Source organism: Callithrix jacchus, chromosome 5 (assembly GCF_049354715.1).
Source record: "Callithrix jacchus isolate 240 chromosome 5, calJac240_pri, whole genome shotgun sequence".
NCBI lineage: Eukaryota > Metazoa > Chordata > Mammalia > Primates > Cebidae > Callithrix > Callithrix jacchus.
Genome location: NC_133506.1, coordinates 93,018,777 through 93,040,360, shown reverse-complemented (window position 1 = coordinate 93,040,360; position 21,584 = coordinate 93,018,777). Strand labels below are relative to the sequence as shown.

The 21,584-nt window shown below is 44.5% G+C and overlaps 1 protein-coding gene across 8 annotated transcripts in view; it reads left to right on the top strand.

Moving 5' to 3' along the window:
* Positions 1-829: 829 nt before the first annotated feature.
* Positions 830-21,584, top strand: part of WIPF2 (WAS/WASL interacting protein family member 2) — a 56,499-nt gene continuing 35,744 nt past the window's right edge. The window contains exons 1-4 of one of the 8 annotated variants that reach the window (XM_078373652.1): positions 830-960; positions 2,365-2,457; positions 17,961-18,068; positions 18,169-18,314. The gene's annotated coding sequence lies outside the window, so the exon portion shown is untranslated. Of the gene's footprint in view, positions 986-1,133; positions 1,285-2,364; positions 2,458-17,960; positions 18,069-18,168; positions 18,315-21,584 lie in introns of those variants that run through there. The other 7 variants (XM_035300603.2, XM_054256073.2, XM_078373653.1 and 4 more) reach the window with 7 other exon arrangements.

Here is a 21,584-nt window from a genome sequence, read left to right as displayed (position 1 = left end):
TAAGTCCCAGTCCTGTCCCCTTACTTCGGATTCTGTGCTAGGAACGGAATTAAACCAAAGAGTATTTTGAAGCTATAATGGAAAGCGCTTTTCAGGGTGGACTAGGGAGAGATCCTTAGTCAGCTGTCAGGGGTTAACAGCAGCTCCATCAAGGAGGGCACAGGATTTCTCTCCGTGGCCCAAGCAGCTGGAGGAGTCCATAGCACCATCCGACAGCCCTGGAAGCTGGAGGAAACCCCAGCCCGAGAAAGAAGAGACGAGGGTCAGGTGGCTAAGATGACGTAAAGGATGACTTGTGAGCAGAGGCAGCCGGTTGCTATGCCAACCGGAGCTTGACTGCTTGGACTGTGCAAGGTTGGCTGATGCGGGTTCTTGGTTAACTCGAGATTAGGGAAAGATATTTAGCAGGGAGGGTGTGTGTGTGCGGCGGATTAAAGACGAAAGGAGTATATTAAAAAATGACTGTTTCGCTCAGTGGTTCTCCACTTAGACAACACGTTAGAATCACCTGCACAATTTCCTAATGCCTAGACTGCACCCCGAAATTAAATTAGAATTTCCGGGAGTGGGAACCAGGCATCATAGTTATTTAAATCTTGCCAGGTAATTCCAATTGCAGCTAACGTTGCAAACTCTGTTTTTATCTGGTAAGCGGAACCCTTGCGACCTTCCCAAGATGGCAGCCACTCACCCGCTTCCGCCTGTAACTGCGCCGGCAGGGGGCGAGCTTCCCAGGAGCGCATGCGTCTCGCGTCTCCTCACTCCCTGCTCCCTCCTCCTTTTCCCCCCCGCCTCCATTTTGTTCGCGGATGCTGGGGACGGTGGGAGCAGATCCATTTCCGGGTTGGCAAAAGGGGCGGCGGCGGCGGCGAGAGGGAGAGCTTGCCGGGGGGCGAGCTGTACAAGACGAAGCCGGAGTGTAGGCGGTGAAGGATTCGCTCCCAGAGCAGCTGCGGCCAGGTTGGAAAGAGGCCAGGGCAGCTGGGTCCGTCACTGAAATGACCTGCGGACCTGCCTGGGAGGGAAAGCCGGGGAAGGGGGGCTTGGGGCGGGGCGTGAGGAGAGTGGGGCATTGGAGGAGGGGCTGGAGGGGGAGAAGGGTCTTGGGGGCGGGGCTTGAGGGGCGGGGGCCTAGGGGCTGGATCGGAAGAACCTGGAAGAGAGAGGATGTGGGAAGTCTAGGGAGGAATGGTCGGTTATTGGTCTGGGGCTAGCGCATACTGGGAAAATGGGGAGGAAGGATTTTGAGAGACAGGTAATAGGGCTCCTGACGGATTGGGTGAGGTAAGGAGGCAACTCAGGGCGAGGAACGAGATAATCGTGCGCAAAAAGGGAGACGGGAACGGAGGACCTGTTGGAAACAGCTAATTAGTAGGATGCTGTGGGTGAGGAGCCCAGTGTGACATTTTGGGGATTGAGTTAGGTGAAAGGTAGAGGTTTGGAAGATGGCTAGGGAAACTGCTTACACTGGAGGGAATCTTGAGAGCGTTGGTTGAAAAGGAATCACGATAGAGTTAAAGGTTGGATTGAGAATGTTGAGATGCACATTGGAACGTCTAGAGTTGAGGGTTCATGTTGAAGTGGTGCGAAATGAGGGAAGATGGAATTTTTTTTTTTTTTTTTTGAGATGGAGTCTCGCTCTTGTTGCCCAGTTTGGTCTTGAACTCCTGGGCTCAAGCGATCTTCCCACCTTGCCTCCCACAGTGCTGGGATTACAGGTGTGAGCCACTGCGCCACGCCACGATGGAAATCTTAAAGTGTTCAGCATGGCAGTATGTATGGTCGAGTTTTTGATCAGGAAGGAAAGTTCTTTTTTTTTTTTTGAGGTGGAATCTCGCTCTGTTATCCAGGATGAGGGCAGTGGCACAATCTCGGCTCACCACAACCTCCGCTTCATAGGTTCAGGCGATTCTCCTGCCTCAGTCTCCAGAGTAGCTGGGATTACAGGCATGCACCACCATGCCCAGCTAATTGTATTTTTAGTAGAGATGGGGTTTCAGCATGTTGGTCAGGCTGGTCTCGAACTCTTGACCTCAGGTGATCTGCCCGCCTCGGCCTTCCAAGTGTTGGGATTACAGGCTTGAGCCACCTCGCATGGCTGGAAAGTTCTTAGATATCTTAGATAATATTGGGGCAAGGAGCTGGTATGTGATGGAATTATGATGATTATTTTTTAAGTGACGTGGTCTCACCCTGCTACCCAAGCTAGAGTGCAGTGACATCATCATGGCTCCTTGAAGCCTCGATCTCCCGGGGTCAAGTGATCCTCCCACCTCAGCCTTGCCGGTGGCTGGGACCACAGGTGGGCCCACTACTCCTGCCTAACATATACATATATAATTTTTTTTTTTTTTTTTTTTGTAGAGAAGAAGTCTTGCTCTGTTCCCCAGGCTGGTCTGTGACTCCTGGTCTCAAGTGATCCTCCCACCTCAGCCCCCCAAAGTGCTGGGATTATAGGTATGAGCCACCGTGCCTGGCCCAGAATTTGTATTCTTTAAAGGACTTCAGTAATCTGTGACTGCTTTGGGCTCTCCCAGGGTCTCCATTCCTTTTTCATCGTGTTATTTTTGCCTTACAGTTTTGGTTTTTGACTGTCTTACTGAATGTTTTTGGCTATTCTGTTCTCCTTTTACAAATCAGAAGAGAACCTCAGGGAATAAGGAAGGTTTTGGCCTACCTATGGATTTACCTTCAAGGCAAATCATTAAACTTTTTTTTTTTTTTTTTCCCTTTTGAAATACAGGTCTCATCTGTCCCTCCCTCTAAAAGCTTGTGTTAACACATGGGGTCTTTAAGTGGTTGCATAGAAGTGATCTCTGAAAAACGAGATTGAGATATTAATATTTAGAAGATAGACAATGGTGTACCTGCCTGTAATCCCAGCTTCTTGGGAGGCTAAGGCAAGAGGATTGCCTGAGCCTAAGAGTTTGCCCATTCTGGGCAACATAGCAAGACCCTGTCTTTTAAAGAAAAAGAAGGCTGGAGACAGTAGCTCACTCCGGTAATCCCAGCACTTTGGGAGGCCAAGGCGGGTGGATCTCCTGGGGTCAGGAGTTTGAGACCAGCCTGACCAACATGGTGAAACCCTGTCTCTACTAAAATACAAAAATTAGCTGGATGTGTTGGCAGGTCCCTGTAAATCTCAGCCTCTTGGGAGGCTGAGGCAGGAAGATCATTTGAACCCAGGAGGCAGAGGTTGCAGTGAGCCGACATCATGCCATGCAGTCCAGCCTGGGCAACAAGAGTGAAACTCTGCCTCAAACAGAAACAAAAACAAAAAAAGGAAACATGTCTTTCTGTTTCTTCCTCTCAGCCTTGCTCCTTTGTGTGTGTGCTCACGGGCCGACCAGGGAATAATTGGTTTTGACTTGATGCATATTCAGTGAGTTTTGTGCTTGTTGCCCAGGCTGGAGTGCAGTGGCGCAATCTTGGCTCATCGCAACTTCTACCTCCCAGGTTCAAGTGATTCTCCTGCCTCAGCCTCCCAAGTAGCTGGGACTACAGGAACGCACCACCATGCCTGGCTGATTTTTTGTATTAGCAGAGATGCGGTTTCACCATGTTGGTCAGGCTGGTCTTGAACTCCTGACCTCAAGTGATCTGCATACCTTGGCCTCCCAAAGTGCTGGGATTACAGGTGTGAGCCACCACACCCAGCCCTTGTGGTGGCTTGACAGACACTGACTTTCTTCATGGATTCTTTGAGAATTCACTGAAAAATAGTATTTTGGACAGTTGAGCCTTATGCTTAGGTCTAGTTGCTGTGTCCTTGTCAGTTGGTAGAGATCAGTGTGTTTGTGGACAATTTTAAATTATTTTTAATCCTTTGAAACCCCGACTTTTAGCTTTTTCTTTGGGTATAATACGCTGAACACTTTGCTCATAAGTGAACTTGTTTAGCTTAGAAGAAGTGTGCCTGAAAGTCTTGGGAATTTTTTCCTTCTAAGAGATAGATCTCACTCTGTTGCCCAGACGGCAGTGCAGTGGTGCGATCATATCGTAGCTCACTGCAATCTTGAACTCCTGGGCCCAAGTGGTCCTCCCGCCTCAGCCTCTTTGAGTAGCTAGGAGTTTTGGCATTTCTAAGGTTGTGGATTTGCTAAAAAGGGGGCATTTCTAATTCTTTTTTTCCTTGAGACAGAGTCTCGCTCTTGAGTGCAGTGGTGCAATTTTAACTCACTGCAACCTCCGCATCCCAGGTTCAATCGATTCTCTGCCTCAGCCTCCCAAGTAGCTGGGATTGCAGGCACCTGCCACCATGCCTGGCTAATTTTTGTATTTTTAGTGGAGACAGGTTTTACCATGTTGGCCAGGCTGGTCATTTCTAATTCTGTCTCACACTTGATACCAGAGTAGTGTTTACCCTAGCTGGTAGTGATAAGTTACGTGATACTGGTACAAAGGTGAAAGGCAGGGGAGGTGTGAACATTGGAGTTTTCAGGTTTTACTGATGGCTTTTACGAAGGGAAGATTCTAGACCCTCTAGGTGTTTTTAGAAAAAAAAAAAAAAGGGCAAGAGGAAAGTCTTGTTCTGTTGAAGAGGAAATTATTAAATGTTCTTTACTTGGGCTCTCTGATTGGGAGAGTAACCTGGTATACTTCAGTCTGTTTTCCTGCTCAGAATAAAATTCATGAGCTGTTGCTTCAGGCAGTGTCAGCAAATGTCCTTTTACAACCCCGCAGGCTACAAAATATATGTACTATTTGGGAGTAAAAACCTGCTTAATATTATGCTATTTCAACCTACAGCATACCTTTTTGGTTTGTGTTTTAAGGGGATTTTGAGATAACTTATGGAGGCTCAGTGCTCTTGGCTAGGCTTTTGGTACAGCCTGCTTCTTTGATGTAATGATTTTCCATTTTTCCTGTCCTGTTACAGTTTTCCATTGCTCTTCTTGAGCCAGTCCTAAGTAGAAATTGGCAAATTACACATTTTTTCTCTCCTTTTAGTCTGTGGTGGACACCTTGTCTGTGTCACAGTTTGATACTACCAAATTGAAAAGATTCTTCACTGCTTCAGATGGGGAGGGTGACAGAAGCTGAGCTGTTTCCTGGGTCAGAAATGGACTCTGTCAAAGCAAAGAATAGTTGTAGAGACACAAACTGGGCCCTTGAAGCTGTGACTAACATTTTGGCAGCATGCATCTCTTTGCCAAATAACTTCTTTTCTTCTTGAGTGTGATTGTTGATCTCCCTCTCAAAGTAGGCTCTTGTTGCTACTGTTCTTCACACAACTCCCAGGCAAAAGTTGGCAGAGTTCTGGTTGACTGACTGTGTCTTGAGGGAGATGCCCCGGATTAGAGTGGATGGGGCGTTCCATGTCAAAATAAGGTTCATTGGCAGATCCCGAGAGCTGTTCTGCAAAGACATAGAGGCGCAGTACTCTTTACTGAATGTTCTTGCAGTCTTTCATCTTTCTTCTAAATTCAAATCTGTTTCTTATTCATCTGGTGATTAAATGCAGAATCATTGCCTTTGCCTAGCTTTAAAAGTCCAGGGCATCGTAGAAGAGAAGATAGTATTTCCAACATTTTTTTTTCCTTTTATCACTCTCAAGCCATTGAGCCATTGAGCTTATAGTTGCTGAGGAACTATAAGCTAAATGTATGAGCACTTCTTGATATTATCTATGGAGGGCTGCTTAAAAAATGCTAAATAGACCTTTATGAGAAAACAATGTTAATAGGGAAAAAGGGTGATATGTTTGCTAATGTCTGTGTAAGTCTTAACTGTCTAAAGATTTTGGCTTAGTTTGCAGAAAGAGCCTGTGGAAGTATGTAAGTTATCAAATAGGGGAGCCAAGAATTGGTTTCTTCCTTGCCATTTAGGCGTGGCAAACTTAGAGCAATCTGCAATGGCTAACAATGTTCTATTTAGTAAATACTTTCTTTTTCTCAGGGCATAGTTAGCTAAGGTAGGGTTATCTCCAATATGTTTTGGGATGGATTGTGAAGATCATTCCCTGTTTATTTTGAGACAGGGTCGCTCTCTGTTCCCCAGGCTGGAGTGCAGTGGTGCGATCTGTAGCCTTGACCTCCCCCAGCTCAGGCTCAGGTATTCTTCCCACTTTAGCCTCCTGTGTAGCTGGGACTACAGGCGAATGCAACCATGCCTCCCTAATGTTTTTTTTTGGAGAGATGGGGTTTCATCATGTTGCCCAGCCTGGTCTTGAACTTCTGGACTCAAGCAATTTGCCTGCTTCCTCAGCCTCCCAAAGTGCTGGGATTATAGGTGTGAGCCACTGGGCTCAGCCATTGTAATTGATTTTCTTTTTTTTTTTTTTTTTTGAGACGGAGTTTCGTTCTTGTTACCCAGACTGTAGTGCAATGGCACCATCTCGGCTCACCGCAACCTCCACCTCCTGGGTTCAAGCAATTCTCCTGCCTCAGCCTCCCGAGTAGCTGGGATTACAGGCGCGCACCACCATGCCTGGCTAAGTTTTGTATTTTTAGTAGAGACAGGGTTTCACCTTGTTGACCAGGATGGTCTTGATCTCTTGACCTCATGATCCACCCACCTCGGCCTCCCAAAGTGCTGGGATTACAGGCCACCGTGCCCGGCCAATTTTCAAAAAATTTTTAGTTTTTTAAGCCTCATGGATTCAAATTGAGTGCCATTTGGATTTTGAGGCCCCTCAGTGGAAATAATTTGTTTTTTTTGCAAGTATTTATAAATTTTGAAAGTACAAATCCACTGACCTACTTTCTGTGCTTCTGGAAATACTGAATCTAATAATCCTTTTTTTTTTCCTACCAGTAATCTCTCTTACTGTGAAAACATTCTCCATATGTATTGAGATGGGGATAGTTGGTTTAAAAAATAGATTATTCTTCTAAGGTAGTACACTCTAGTATGGGATGCAATGTCTGAGATTTGTGGATAAGTGAGTTTTCCTTCTGCCATTTCTGCCCTCCCAGTGCTCAGCCAGAAGGCAGTATGTTTATCATCTTAAGGGCCAGGTGTGAGACATTTAAACTCTTCCTCTGTCTTAGAAATAAGGACAGAACTGTTTTTAGGAAATTAATAGATAATACAAAATTTAAAATACAGAAAAGCTAATAAGCAGGATGGTGGCCATGGAAGTCAGAATCCACTAAGGAGTATGTATCAACTCACCTGCAAGGAAAAAAATGTACATAGTGAATGCCCTTGGAAACATCTACGTTTGTCTTCCTATCAATCTGGTTCATCTTCCCAGAGGCAACTAATATTACTATTTTCTTAAGATCTGTTCCAGGCTGGACATGGTGGCTCACACCTATAATCCCAGCACTTTGGGAGGCTGAAACATAGGTACATAGTTTATTTGTCTATTAGTATAGGAGAGTACCAAGTATGTTCCAGTGAAGAAGCATGTATATTTGGCTCTTTGCATGTACGACTGTATCTGTAGGGTAAAATCTTAGAAATAGAATTCTTGAAGCTGATTTTCTTTGTTGTTTGTTATTCATTTATTCAACAAGAATTTTTGGACTCCTACTGTGTGCCAAGTACTGTGGTAGGGGATGCAGATAGGGCAGTGAACAAATGGACACGGTCTTTTTTTTTTTTTTTTGAGACAGAGTCTCACTCTGGAATTTAGTGGTGCACACATGGTTCATTGTAGCCTTGATCTTCTGGGCTCAAGCAGTGCTCCCACCTTAGCTTCCTCTGTAGCTGGGACCTCAGGTGTGTGTACCATACTTGACTAATTTTTAAATTTTTGTTTATTTGTTTGTTTGTTTTTGAGATGGAGTCTTAATCTGTTGCCAGCCTGGAGTGCAGTGGCACGATCTCGCCTCACTGCAACGTCTACCTCCCGGGTTCAAGTGATTCTCCTGCTTCAGCCTCCTGAGTAGCTGGGACTAAGGCTTGCACCACCATGCCCGCTAGTTTTTGTATTTTTAATAGAGACGGAGTTTTACCATGTTGGCCCGGATGGTCTCAATCTCTTGACCTTGCGATCCTCCTGCCTTGGCCTCCCAAAGTAGTGGGATTACAGGCATGAGCCACCGTGCCCCGCCACTATTTTTTAAATTTTTTGTAGACATGAGGTCTCACATTGTTGTCCAGGCTGATCTTGAACTCCTGGGCTTAAGCAGCCCTCCCACCTCAAAGTGCTGTAATTACAGGCATGAGCCACCACACCTGGCCCTGACTTGGTCTTGCCCTTATTGCAGTTATGATCTAGTGGGGAAGATTTTTTTTTTTTTTTTTTTGAGATGGAGTTTCGCTCTTGTTGCCCAGGCTGGAGTGCAAAGGCGCGATCTCGGCTCACCGCAACCTCCGCCTCCTGGGTTCAGGCAGTTCTCCTGCCTCAGCCTCCTGAGTAGCTGGGATTACAGGCACGCGCCACCATGCCCAGCTAGTTTTTTGTATTTTTAGTAGAGATGGGGTTTCACCATGTTGACCAGGATGGTCTCGATCTCTTGACCTCGTGATCCACCCGCCTCGGCCTCCCAGAGTGCTGGGATTACAGGCATGAGCCACTGCGCCTGGCCTGACTTTTTTTTTAAGATAGGGTTTCACTCCCATTTCAGCTCACTGAAGCCTCCATCCACCTCCTGGGCTCAAGCAATTCTTCTGCCTTAGCCTCCCAGATAGCTGGGACTACAGGTGCACACTATTGTGCCTGGCTAATTTTTGTATTTTTTGTAGAGGTAGGGCTTTGCCATGTTGCCCAGGGTGGTCTTAAACTCCTGGGCTCAAGTGATCCAGCTGTGTTGGCCTCCCAAAGTGTTGGGACTACAGGTGTGAGCCACTGCACCTGGCCAAAGACTTTTTTTTTTTGAGATGGAATCTAACTCTGTCACCCAGACTGGAGTGCAGTGGCGTGATCTCGGCTCACTGCAACCTCTACTTCCTGTGTTTAAGCCATTCTCCTGGTCTCGGCCTCCCAAGTAGCTGGGACTAACAGGCGCACGCCACCATCACTGGCTAATTTTTTTGTATTTTTAGTAGAGATGGGGGTTTTTCTATGTTGGCCAGGCTAGTCTCAAGCTCCTGACCTCAAATGATCTGCCCACCTTGGCCTCCGAAAGTGCTGGGATTACAGGCATGAGCCACTGCGCCCAGCCCCTAAAGTTTATTAAACAAATAATTATTACCATTGCTGTAAATGCTGTGGAGACAGCAAATGGTTAGCCCAGCCCAGGTAGATTGAGAGGAAGGGCAGTCAGAGAAGATCTTTGAGAAACTGGTTTTTATGTCTGAAACCTAAGAATGAAGGGAGGACAAAAGACTGATCTGGGTAGAGGAGATGGCTTAGGTGAACGTCCTGAGGAGGGAAAGAATGTTTATATTTTGAGGAATTGAAAGAAATTCCAGTGTGACTGGAGCTTAGGGAGTGAAAAGCAGAGAGGTGGGAGGCAAGGCTTCAGAATGTGGGCTGTCCTAAAACATGGGTAAATAGGCTGCGTGGTGGCTTACGCCTGTAATACCAACACTTTGGGAGACCAAGGTTGGAGGGTCACTTGAGCCCAGGAGTTCAAAACCAACCTGGGCAACATAGGGAGACCCCCATCTCTACAGAAAATTAAAAAATTAGGTGGGCGTGTGACGAACACCTGTGGTTCCAGCTATTCAGGAGGCTGAAGTAGGAGGATCACTTGAGACCAGGAGAGGGAGGCTGCATTGAGCCGTTGCAGCACCATGCCACTCTAGCCTTGAGACAGAGTGAGACCCTGTTTCAAAAAAACAACAAAAAAAGCAATAGCATAGGGAATTTTGAGGTCAGCCTCTGAAGCAGAGATTTTTTTTCCTGTCAGTTCTGTAATTTACTGGTGTTGATGATGAGACCATCAGTAAGGTAAAGAAGTCTGATGTTTATGCAGTAACAGGTTTTGCAAGAACTTTTCTGGATAAAACCTATTCTTTTAGTCTTGTTTTCTCATAGTTCCTACAAATCCACCTTGGTTGGCTGGATTAGCTCTTAAAATTTTAGGATCTTAGAAATTGTTTTGGAGATTAGGATTATTGGGGAATAATTCGTATATTATGGGGGATGTTGGAATTGTTAGTTTACCAGACCTACTATTTAGTAAACAGAAAACCAGGGAGGAGTGTTTTTTTTTTAAAAAAAAAAAAAAGAAAAAGAAAAAAGGCCCGGCGCGGTGGCTCACGCCTAAAATCCCAGCACTTTGGGAGGCTGAGGTGGGTGGATCACGAGGTCAAGAGATTGAGACCATTCTGGTCAACAAGGTGAAACCCCGTCTCTACTAAAAATACAAAACTTAGCTGGGCATGGTGGTGTGCGCCTGTAGTCCCAGCTACTCGGGAGGCTGAGGCAGGAGAATTGCTTGAACCCAGGAGGTGGAGGTTGCGGTGAGCTCAGACCGTGCCATTGCACTCCAGTCTGGGTAACAACAGCGAAACTCCGTCTCAAAAAAGAAAAGGAAAAGAAAAAGAAAACCTATTACTGTTAGGGAATGATGGCTGTTTTTAAAATAATCTTCATGGGCTAGGGAGAGAACAGATGTTTTATTTTGAACTGATGAATATAGTATTCTGTCACACTCATCATCTAGACCATATGTCTTAGCATGACACATAAGTCTTGTTGGATGCACAGGGTAGCCCAAGGGCCATTATAATTCTGAATATAAAGAATTTTTATCTGTAAGTATATTGACTTTTGTTCAGAAATCATAGTACTCAAAACCCAAATGGTCCTGTTTGATTGAGTTACCTTTCTTGTTTAATTGTATCAGCTTGCCCTGTTTTTATAACTTAAAGTAGACTCTTGACTTAGCAGCCTATCACTGGTGATCAAGGGACGAAAATGTGCAAATTTTTCCAGCATTTCAGCAAGGAGCATCTGTGTTTCTGATGGCTTAAGGGTATTAGAATGCAAGAGGAGAGACTCCTTGGCAATGAAATTCACAGCTTTGTCATTAGATTATCCGTGGTGAGTTGGGACTTAATATATTATCTTTGAAATGAGGCATGACACTTCTCTCCATGTGAGGTCTGGATCATCATTTTATGGAGCATCTGCTTAAGTCTTCTTTCAGGCCTTTTCTTAGTGGAGACTGTCATCACTGGATTTTCCTTCTGACTGTTCTCTGTCTGTGATTTTCTACTTTTATATATGGAGTGTGCAGATGAATACTGGCTCCTGGAAGTTGGGAGCTAGTAATATGAGATATGGCTAGCTTAAAATCGGAGAAGAGTTGTTTTTTTTGTCATCAATGAATAGGTTGTAGCCTGCCTTGTAATTGCATTTTAAATCTAACAGTTTCTTAGAACATCTAAAGATTCTTTGAAAACAGATGTTTAATTTTTTTTTAAGCAATTAGTGGCATTAAGTTGAAAACAAGACCTAAAAAGAGAGTTAAGGTAATGGATTTACTTTTTTTTTTTGAGATAGGGTCAGGCTGTGTAACCTAGGCTGGAGTGCAGTGGTGCTCACTGCTCACTACAACCTCCGCTTCCTGGGCTCAAGCGATCTTCCCACCTCAGCCTCCTGAATAGCTGGGATTGCAGGCACATGCCACCATATCTGGCTAATTTTTTTTTTTTGAGACAGAATCTTGCTCTCTAGCCCAGACCAGAGTGCAGTGGTACAATCTCAGCTCACTGCAGCCTCTGGCTCCTGGGGTCAAACAATTCTCATGCCTCAGCCTCTGGAGTAGTTGGGATCACAGGTGCATGCCACCATACCCAGCTAATTTTTGTCCTTTTAATAGAGACAGTGTTTCGCCATGTTGGCCAGGCTGGTCTCCAACTCCTGACCTCAAGCAGTCCACCCGCCTTGGCCTCCCAAAGTGCTGGGATTACAGGCATAAGCCACCATGCCTGGCCTAATTTTTGTATTTTTTGTAGACAGTTTTACCATGTTGCCCAGGGGGGTCTTGAACTCCTGAGCTCAGGTGATCCACCCACCTTGGCCTCCCAAAGTGATGGGATTACAGGTATGAGCCACCGTGCCTGGCCAGTAATGGATTTTAAGATTCATTTCTCTATTTTTGTGCCTACCTTTCGATTAATTTTGGTTATGATTTCCTAAGGTAGAATGGAAGTTGCTCACATATTTGCCCTCTATTAAGAGTAAGCTGTGGGGTTGTTGATCACTGTGTGGTTACCAGAGATTCAGGTCACATTAGCTAACCTGCTGCCATTTGAGTTGTCAAGATAATGTTCTAGAATTGGGCTTAATTAAGTCTTTTACCTTTTTTTTTTGGTTTGTTTGGATTTTTCTATTCTCCGTAACTGCATTGGTAACAGATCTAGCATTGATCTTGAAATTTTGGTCAGTTTGTATATGTGGTGGTTTTGCTTATACAGTATTAGGGTTTTTTGGTTTTTGGTAATGTTTGTTTTTTTGTCAGAATAGTAAGAATTCATAAATTTAGAATCACATAGTACTCTAAGGCTTATAATTAGAACAAAATACTCGTTGCTTTATTTCTGCTTGTCTTTAACCACTTTTGCAATGTGTGTGGTTTTTTCCCCCTGATGTATATTATCCATATTTCTATATAGTATGTTTAGGCTGTTTTTCCTCTTTCTTTTTTATAGATGAATTCTTGCTGTGTTTTTCCAGGCTGGCCTCGAACTCCTAGGCTCAAGCATTCCTCCTGCCTTAGTGGGGACTACAGATGTGCAGCACTACACCTAGCTATACAGTTCTTTCTTATTTTTCTGTTCTTAGATATTATCTGTTGAGGCCAGAGGTGATGGCTCAAGCCTGTAATCCCAGCACTTTGGGAGGCCAATGCAGGTAGATCACTTGAGGTTGGGAGTCCAAGACCAGCTTGGCCAAGAAGGTGAAACCCCATCTCTATCAAAAATAAAAAATTAGCCGGGCGTGGTGACACATGCCTGTAATCCCAGCTACTCAGGAGGCTGAGACAGGAGACTCACTTGAACTCGGGAGGCGGAGGTTGCAATGAGCCAAGATCGTGCCATTGCATTCTAGCCTGGGCAACAAGAGCAAAACTCCGTCTCCAAAAAAAAAACCAAAAACCCAAAATTATCTGGGTGTGGTGGCATGTGCTTATAGACCCAGCTATTTGGGAGGCTGAGAGGTAGGAGGATCTCTTGAGCTGGGAGGGGGTCAGGGGTGCAGTAAGCCACGATCACACCACTGCACTTCAGCCTGGGTGACAGAGTGAGACCCTTTCTTCAAAAAGAAAAAAGAAAAGAAAAACCATTTTTGTTGTTTCAAAGAGGATATTAGATGCTTACAAGACCATTGGAAGTCTGGAAGAGCGTAGGTCAGGGAAAGCCTTATTGCAGGGATTTCAAGAAATTGCTGCTATTAATAATCTTAGCTGCCTTAAGCACCAGAAACAGGCAGTTTGCAGAACATTGGAAACTGCTGCAAACCACGTCTGCCATGTGTCTGAGGCTACACACCCTCTCATTGCTACTGGAGAAGCAATAATGGCATCTACTCTTCTTCCATTGTGCAAATCTTAAGTGTTGGTAGAATGTAAACCACAATGGCACTGATAAATGTAGTTCCCAGGCCTCCAACTTCTCCCCAACTCTAGATGAATCCAGAAGGAAGTAGAAATGAAAGTTACAAAAAAAAAAAAATTAGCGCCCAGCATGACTGTGTCGTTCAGTTACCTTTACTTCCTTGTACAGTTTTTCTCTAGATAAAAGTAATTGTCATTCTTTTCCTTCCTTTCTTTTTTTGTTTTCTGCTTTGTTTTACTGAAAGTCACTGATTCATCCCTAAACGACGGAGGTGTAAATCTCTTCTTACACCTCCGTCGAGGAAGAGCCGAGCACCTCTTCCAGAGGCTTTATGAAAGGAGTCTTTGCAGAGTGGGACTTTTTGGAGGCCTTGCATATCTGAATTATCTCCTTTCTACCTTTACTCTTGGTAGTTTGACTAGATAAAAAATATTCTTCCTTTTTTTTTTGAGACGGAGTCTTGCTCTGTCACCCAGGCTGGAGTGCAGCGATGTGATCTTGGTTCCCTGCAACCTCTGCCTTCTGGATTCAAGCGATTCTCCTGCCTCAGCCCCCCAAGTTGCTGGGATTACAGATGTCTGCCACCATGCCTGTTTTTGTGTTTTTAGTAGAGACGGAGTTTCACCATCTTGGCCAGGCTGTTGTTGAACTCCTGACCTTGTGATCCACCTGCCTCGGCCTCCCAACGTGCTGGGATTACAGGCATGAGCCACTGTGCTTGGCCTGGTTCAACTTTTCTAATTTGTCTGGCAGCATGGGGAGGGATAGAGGAATCCATTTGGTTATACAGGCTTTCTATTTCTTTTCTTTTCTTTCTTTTTTTTGAGATGGAGTCTTGCTCTGTCGCCCAGGCTGGAGTGCAGTGATGCGATGTTGGCTCACTGCAACCTCCGCCTCCCAGGTTCAAGCAGTTCTCCTGCCTCAGCCTCCCAAGTAACTGGACAGGCATGAGCCACCACACCCGGCTAATTTTTTTTTTTTTTGCATTTTTAGCAGAGATGGGGTTTTGCCAGGTTGGCCAGGCTGTATCTTGAACTCTTGAGCTCAAGTAATCCACCCACCTCGGCTTCCCAAACTGCTTGGATTACAGGCGTGAACCACTGCAGCCGGCCCAGACTTTCAACCAGTCCTCCTTTTTAGCCCCCTCTGCACTGTTACACCCTCTTCCCGAGGTACCAGGTGCCTCTAACTTCTGAGATGTTTCGATTCAGAAGTTCGTCTGTGGTGGGAATCTGCTTGCCTATTCCCACTGCAGTGTTTAGTTTTTCTACTTTCTGTGAAGTTGTTTATCACTAGTGCATTTGGTTTTTACCTTCCAAAATTTTATTGCCATCTGTCTCTGCTGTCTCCTTTCCCAATTTTTTTGTTTTTTGGTTTATGTCTTTATAAAAAAAATCCCTTTGCAGCTGGGCGTGGTGGCTCACGCCTGTAATCCCAGCACTTTTGGAGGCCAAGGCGGGTGTATCAGGAGGTCGAGAGATTGAGACCATCCTGGTCAACATGGTGAAACCCCGTCTCTACTAAAAATACAAAAAATTAGCCGGGCATAGTGGCGCGTGCCTGTAATCCCAGCTACTAAGGAGGCTGAGGCAGGAGAATTGCCTGAACCCAGGAGGCGGAGGTTGCGGTGAGCCGAGATCGCGCCATTGCACTCCAGCCTGGGTAACAAGAGCAAAACTCCATCTCAAAAAAAAGAAAAACAACTCTATGTCAGAGCCAACACGGCCTCCTCAGCTGTATTTTAGTTAATAGCAGCCACGAGAGTTCCAAGAACTGAGAACTAGGGTACCACAGTTAGCCTCTGCAACACAGCTGAGACAAGTACTACTTAGCTCTTAACCTCTAAGCAATTCACAACAACCAGGAGCAGCTGCAAACACATTTCCAGATGCTTTACAGATCGGCAGTAAAACATACAATCCTTTTTCTTTTCTAGGCTTAGGAATCTATAATACAAAAGGGAGAATTGTGTCCTTTCAATGGTAAAGTTAAAAACAAACTTCAAATCACAGTGCTTCAACATCTCCAAAAACGATGCTACAGACACCCAGGGCAGATGATTAGGGCATCTGTTTTCAAAGCCTGAGTCAATTTTCCAAAAATCCAGGAATCAACAAAAACACTGATTCCTGGACTTAGGCAGTGAATTGATGCAGAGTAGCTCAATGCTCATAACTAGTATTCCCTCCCCTATTCATCCCAGAAACCAGTGGGTTTAGAGATGCTAAAAAAAATGAAGACACACAAGGCCAAAGTTATTACCATCAGCCAGCATTTAATACTAAAGAGGGAGTTAATCAGATGAAAGACACATGTGCTAATTGAGAATTCCAGACCAAAGCTAGACAGGCTAAAACAGAGTCTGAATATAAAAGCAATATTAGGGGAAGGCTAAGGAGTTTGCCATGGAGACGTAAGATGGCATTAATGGTTTAAAAAGAATCCTTCTAAAGCAGGGTCTCCAAACTTGCCTGAAGATAAGATACATACATTTAGGTCATTTGTTTAAAAATAAACACATTAAAAAAAAAAAAAAAAGATCCCTGGGCCCTAATCTAGACCAACTAAAATCAGAAGTTTTCCAGGAGAATGATCTAGTAATCTGCATAGTCAACAAGCACTTTAAGTGATTCCCGGTGTTAGAGGAGTCTAGCAAATACTATTCTAGAGGAGTATTAATAATCAACCGCAAAGACATTGTGGTATCTGAATGAACACTGGCAAGGAAAAGCTGATGAATATGTTGAATAACATGTTAAACAGGATAGATTGCACGCATTTATCAATGTTCCATCATAAAACACCATAAAAATTACAGCAAAGAGATTTATTTATTTTGAGGCGGAGTTTCGCTCTTGTTACCCAGGCTGGAGAGCAATGGCGCGATCTCAGCTTACTGCAACCTCTGCCTCCTGAGTTCAAGCAATTCTCCTGCCTGAGCAACATACTGAGACCCTGTCTTTGCAAAAAAATTAAAAAAATTAGTTGAATGTGGTAGTCCCAGCTGCTCAGGAGGCTGAGGTGGGAAGATTGCTTGAGCCTGGGACGTCAAGGCTGTGGTGAGCTGTGATTATGCCACCTGCACTGCAACCTGGGTTGTAGGGCTGTAGGGTGAGACCCTGTCTCAAGGAAGAAAGGAAGAAAATAAAGCAAGAAACAGTTTTTATTTTTATTTATTTATCTATTTATTTATTTTTGGAGATGGAGTCTTGCTCTGTTGCCCAGGCTGGAGTGCTGTGGAGCAATCTCTGCTCACCGCAACCTCTGCCTCCCAGGTTCAGGTGATTCTTCTGCCTCAGCCTCCTGAGCTGGAATTACAGGCTCCTGCCACCATTCTTGGCTATTTTTTGTATTTTTAGTAGAGACGGGGTTTCACCGTGTTGGTCAGATTGGTGTCAAACTCCTAACCTTAGGCAATTCACTCGCCTCAGCCTTCCTAAGTGCTAGGATTATCGGCATGAGCCACTGCACCCAGCCGAGGAACAGTTTTGATGAACAAAGTCACAAAAACAATGCTACATCAAAAGTGTTATTTTCTCAGATCATTGATCACTGGCTGTGTTATAAGGCATTACTTTTTTTTTTTTTGAGATGGAGTTCTGCTGTTGTTACCCAGACTGGAGTGCAATGGCACAATCTCAGCTCACGGGGGCCTCCTGGGTTCAAGCAATTCTCCTGCCTCAGCCTCCCAAGTAGCTGGGACTGCAGGCGCGCACCACCACGCCCAGCTAAGTTTTGTATTTTTAGTAGAGACAGGGTTTCACCATGTTGATCAGGATGGTCTCGATCTCTTGACCTCGTGATCCACCTGCCTCAGCCTCCCAAAGTGCTGGGATTATAGGTGTGAGCCACCGTGCCCAGCCCGTAAGGCATTACTTTGAACTATTATTGATTTACTGCAATTGACTATTTTCTGTACACCTCCCCCTATCTCTCAGTGCTGTATTTCAGTGCTTTCAGGATAATAAGATTTTCTCTTTGCCTTGAGGGGTTGGGAGTGAGGGCATTCCCAGATTTCTGTTGTGGATGATTTTCAGGTATTTAATTTAAATTACATGATTTTTGCGTTACTTATTGCTAGTCATCTTTTTAAATGACGCTTTCTTTGCAGCTGTGGTTATTTAATTGAACACAGGACTAGACTTCTCATTGATTTTTCATCATTTTGGAAGAGAGGACTTAGCTCCTAGGCTGCCCTGTATCTGGGAATAACCCATAGTATCTAATATTTACCACATAAGATAGTATATGAATAAGTAGATTTTCAAATTTACATTGTTAGGGGGTATTTTTTATCTAAATAATCTGGGGCTGGTCTGATGGCAGTGGGTTATCAAAGCTTGTTAACATTAGTGTCACTGCAGTTGGTATACAGACCCCCACTGCTAAATTTGACTGGCTTTAAAAATATTCTGGAGAAACAGGAAAGAGTCACTTTAGTGGGGAAAGCTGCATTTTGGGGATGCATTACGTTTCTGTTCAAGAAAATATGTTTGGAAGAATTTCATCATGCAGTAATTATAGCTTTATTCTTCTTCCTTCATTTTCTCTTTCAGGGAGGAGTAAAACGTCCAGTTTTCTTTTTTTGAGACGAAGTCTTGCTCTGTTGCCCAGGCTGGAGTGCTATGGCTTGACCTCAGCTCACTGCAACCTCCACCTCCCAGGTTCAAGCAATTCTCCTGCCTCAGCCTCCTGAATAGCTGGGATTACAGGCATGCACCACCATGCCCAGCTAATTTTGTGTTTTGTTTTGTTTTGTTTTAGTAGAGGCAGGGTTTCTCCACGTTGGCCAGCTGATCTCAAACTCCTGACCTCAGGTGATCTGCCCACTTCGGCCTCCCAAAGTGCTGGGATTACAGGCATGAGCTGCCACACCCAGCCCAATTTTTCAGTTTTAATATTCATGATGGGTATGTGATTTTTTTTTTATTACTTGTTGGATCAGTCAGATTTGCTGCATAGTTGAATTTCTGTGATCAAAATTTCTGTAGTTCAAAAATTTTCCCTTAAGTAACCTTGGAATTTTAATTAATTCCATCACTACATGTGATAGAAATCTGTTTCACCAGAGGTTTGACTGAATAGAATTTCAAGAGGTGGTAGCACTTTCTCCATTGAGAGGAGAGGGCTGTGAGGTATAGAAAGTCTTTTTTTTTTGGAGTGATGGTGGTAAAATATGTGTAACATGAAAGTTATTCTAGTCTGTTTCCTTGTACTTTAGAGAACCAGAAATGCTTTAGTGGAAACCGTCTGCTATAATCTGTCCTAGAACATATGGAGGCATGTTCTTTTTTTTTTTTTTTTTTGAGACTGTTTTTGTCTCTGTTGCCCAGCCTGGAATGCAGTGGCACGATCTCAGCTCATTGCAACCTCTGGGAGGCATGTTCTTAATTCCTGTTGACTATTCCCTATGTAATACCTTCCTATAGGAAGGTATTTGGCTCCTGCCGTCGTTGTCTCCTGGAGTGGCACGTGAATACTCTTAGGCAGCTCCTGGCTCTTTTCTCATTTTGGGGTTCTTTGGCCTGGGGACTGGATACCATTATGCCATTGTAGTAATGAGCTCCTACCTCCCATACTGGATTGCTTTTCAGGAGCAAAGCTGAAGGACAGGTAAACAGGTGGGCAGATTACCAGCAGGTGACTTTTAACCCTGGAAGGCCTTCAGTTAACTGGGTCTCTAGATATGATTAAGCCAGGAGATAAGTATAGTCTGTCTGTGGGATTAAAGAGATAACCAGTCGAACCTCTGGTTTCAGTGTGAATCTGTTGGTTCGTTTAGGTTTCTTTGGTATTACAGTGTCAGCATTGGACAGAGAAGAGGACTACTTTTGGATTTGGAGGATGGCTTATAAAGCCTCAGCTGTCATCTGTCCTCACTCTGTTCTATCTATCCTGGCGTTTTTACTAGTTCTCTAACACACAACCACATTCCCATGTCAGGATTTTTTCACTTGCTGTTATTTCGTTCTGGAATGCCCTTTCTCCAAATGTTTGCTTGGCTTGCTCCGCTCATGGAGAAACTTCTTGGGAGAGCCAGATACTCTCCCCCATGGCCCTTTCCCTGTGACTCTATCTGTTATTTTATCATTATTGTTACTATGTTGTTGCTGTTAAATTCTCCCAGATCCTGAAGCCTGCAACCCTATCTAAAGGAAGACTCTTAAGCTGGGCACCTGTGGTCCCAGTTACTGGGGAGGCTGAGGCTGGATGATTACTTAAGCCCAGACGTTCAAGACCAGCCTAGGCAACATAGTCTGGCCAACCTGTCTCTGAAAAATAAATAAAACAAATAAAAGAACACTCCAGTCTGTTTCTATACTCTGCGTTTATGATTCTCTAGTTTTTACTCCTTTTATCAGTAATTGTGTTACTGAGATTTTATTTCTTCCCTTATGTCTTATACTAGAATGTAAGCTCCACGATAGTAGACACTTATGTGGCTCATCTTCTAGAACAGTGCTTATCAACCTTAGCACTGTTGACATTGTAGACTAGATAATGCTTTTTTTTTTTTTTTGAGATGCAGTCTCTGTCACCCAGGCTGGAGTGCAGTGGCACGATCTTGGCTTACTGCAACCTCCACCTCCTGGGTTCAAGTGATTCTCCTGCCTTAGCCTCCTGAGTAGCTGATTACAGGCGTAGTAACCCCTGGCTAATTTTTGTATTTTTAGTAGAGTTAGAGTTTTGCCATGTTGGCCAAGCTGGTCTCCAACTCCTTATCTCAGTTAATCTGCCTCCCAAAGTGCTGGGATTACAGATGTCAGCCACCACACCCAGCCTGACCAGATAATTCTTTCTTGTCTTATGTGTTGGAGGATGTTTAGCAGCATCCTTGTTTTCTTTTTCTTTTGTCTTTTTTTGAGGCATATTCTCTCTCTGTCACCAGGCTGGAGTGCAGTGATGTGATCTTGGCTTGCTACAGGCGTGTGCCATTATGCCCAGCTAATCTTTGTATTTTTAGTAGAGACAGGATTTCGCCATGTTGACTAGGATGGTCTCAGTCTCTTGACCTTGTGATCTGCCTGCCTCAGCCTCCCAAAAGGCTGGGATTGCAGGCATGAGCCACTGCACCCAGCTAGGCCCAGGCTACTTTTATATTTACCTTTGTTCTATTCAGTGAGTGACTCCTGAGCAGCTATGGTATGCTGTAGAATAATGAGAGAGAGTCCTAGAAAGAACCTGTGCCTGGCCTGTGCTCATTTTTTTTTTTTTTTTTTATTTTTGAGATGGAGTTTCTCTCTTGTTACCCAGGCTGGAGTGCAATGGCGCGATCTCGGCTCACCGCAACCTCCGCCTCCTGGGTTCAGGCAATTCTCCTGCCTCAGACTCCTGAGTAGCTGGGATTACAGGCACGCACCACCATGCCCAGCTACTTTTTGTATTTTTAGTAGAGACGGGGTTTCACCATGTTGACCAGGATGGCCTTGATCTCTTGATCTCGTAATCCACCCGCCTCAGCCTCCCAAAGTGCTGGGATTACAGGTGTGAGCCACTGTGCCCGGGTAGGCCCGTGCTACTTTTACATTTACTTTTGTTCTGTTCAATGAGTGACTCCTGAGCAGCTATGGTATGCTGTAGAATAATGATAGAGAACCCTAGAAAGACAAAGTACTGTCTGTGCTTAAGAACTAATTGTTAAAACGGGCATAGGTATATGAAATGTTCCTTCAAATTTAATTTTATTTTACATTATTTTATTTTATTGAGACTGAGTTTTGCTCTTGTTGTCCAGGCTGGAGTGCAATGGTGTGATCTCGGCTCACTGCACCCTCCGCTTTCTCCTAGGTTTAAGTGATTCTCCTGCTTCAGTCTCAGAGTAGCTGGGATTACAGGCATGTGCCACCCACACCCGAGTAATTTTGCATTTTTGGTTTCTCCATGTTGGTCAGACTGGTCTCGAACTCCTGACCTCAGGTGATTTGCCCACCTCAGCCTCCCAAAATGCTGGGATTATAGGCATGAGCCACCATGCCCGGCCTATTTTATTTTATTTATTTGTTTTGAGACAGGGTCTTGCCGTCGCCCAGACTGGAGTGCAGTGGCACAATCTCAGCTCATGGCAACCTCTGCCTCCAGGATTAAAGTGATTCTCCTGCCTCAGCCTCCTGAGTAGCTAGGATAATAGGCAAGTGCCACCACACTTTTGTATATTTTGTAGAGACAGGCTTTTACCATGT